Consider the following 1,669-nt stretch of genomic DNA (forward strand, 5'->3'; position numbering starts at 1 on the left):
CCTTTCCTTGGCAAGACCAGTCGTCACCTCACCATGATAAATCCTCCCCAATTTCTAAGGGGCAGAGCAAATCCTATCTTCTCTGTGATACATTTTCTGGTCATTCCAAACTACAGTTTAGTTCCTCTTATGATTAGGCACAGCTCGGAGAGACCCTACCATTCACTGCCTTGGCCAGTCACTGCACACTTGTGTTGTTTTTCCAAGGAGTTGATAAATTTCACACCTTCCTTCTTCCATAGAGACCATCAGACTGCATCTCCACAAGGGGCTAGGTCTCATTTGTCTTCCTCTGTGGAAGGCACTAGTCCATGACAGGTAATATTTGTGGAAAAGGGATGGATGGATGGATGGATATTTGGAAGGAAGTGTCAAGCACAGTGTCTAGCATATCCTAAGAGGTCAAAAAGTAATACATCTTTGTTAATACCACCAATTCTTAAAATGAGAATTTTCCACTCACTGGCATCTCAGCCACTTAGTGGTTCCTATGTAGAAACCCTTCCAAAGACAGCACAGGTGAATCAAATTTGTCTGGGTCAAGCCCATTCCCACAAATATCACAACCAAAGACCAATCCATAGCTCCTCCTTCATTGCCCATCCTAACCCTGGCTTTGAGGTACAGGATGCCAAATGCAGGGGCATCAGATAGATGGCATAGCCCGGACAGAACTCAGTCAGTACGGAGCAACTTCAAATCAGTGTGCTTCAGCCACGGGGCAGAAACAAAAGTGGTAAGAACTAAAAGGGTACTGGGGAAAATGACAAATAGATCCATTGTGGGGGAGTGACCATATATTTTCGGTAATTCCTAGGAAACAAAAGGATTCAAAGAGAGAAAACAAGAAAGAGATACCAGAAGACCTTCTAAGGCCTTTGTTGCCTACCCCTAGGGAGAGGAGGCGAAATCTCAGTTAAAGCATCAAACATCCAGAATTCAGAAGAAATCTAACGCTTCCTTTCTAGCTGGCTAGAGCAGTTACGCCAGGAGTGAATGCTCCCAGGAGTCAGATTCCTGGCCTTAGGTTGCAGGTGCTAATCCGAGCCACCCTCGAATCACGGGTAGGGAGGCTGGAAACTGCTACAGGGGCTTGGCCCAGTAAGCGGCATCTTCCGTGCGGTGAATGTGCTCTCCCGGAATCGTGATCCTGGAGCAAGGTCCGCGCAGTGGTTCCCGGAGAACCCGAGACACGCATCGCGCAGAGCATCTGGGGGCACCGCGGCCCTGAGTTTTGAGCTTTGCAATGTCCCGCAGCCTGACTGAGCTGGGTAGGCAACTGCTCTCGCCCCAAACTCACCTGCTTTTTAGAACCACTTCCATCTACCCATGGGTCTCAGCTCCCAAAGGCATCCGCGGAATCCTCCACGGTCCCAAGGTCCACCGTGACAGGAAAGAAAGGGAGAAGGGAGTGGTGGCTGGGAGGAGAGGTCATCACCAGGGTCCCTCCCCGGCTTGGGATGCTCGTAGGGGGAAAGCCCTGCCGGGCTCCTCCGCACTGGGCCGCGGGGGGTCTCCGCAGGGGGTCTCCGCGGGGCGGGGGGGGCGCCTCACCGTGGACGACAGGGAGCCGGCGAGGGAAGGACACGCTGGAAGGGCTGCATGCAAAAAACTTTCCGTCGTCTGGCGGCCACTCTGCGGGAAAGACCTCCCCGCCTACGGCCCCCGG

The sequence above is a fragment of the Neomonachus schauinslandi genome, chromosome 12 (genome assembly GCF_002201575.2).
Source record: "Neomonachus schauinslandi chromosome 12, ASM220157v2, whole genome shotgun sequence".
Classification (NCBI taxonomy): Eukaryota; Metazoa; Chordata; class Mammalia; order Carnivora; family Phocidae; genus Neomonachus; species Neomonachus schauinslandi.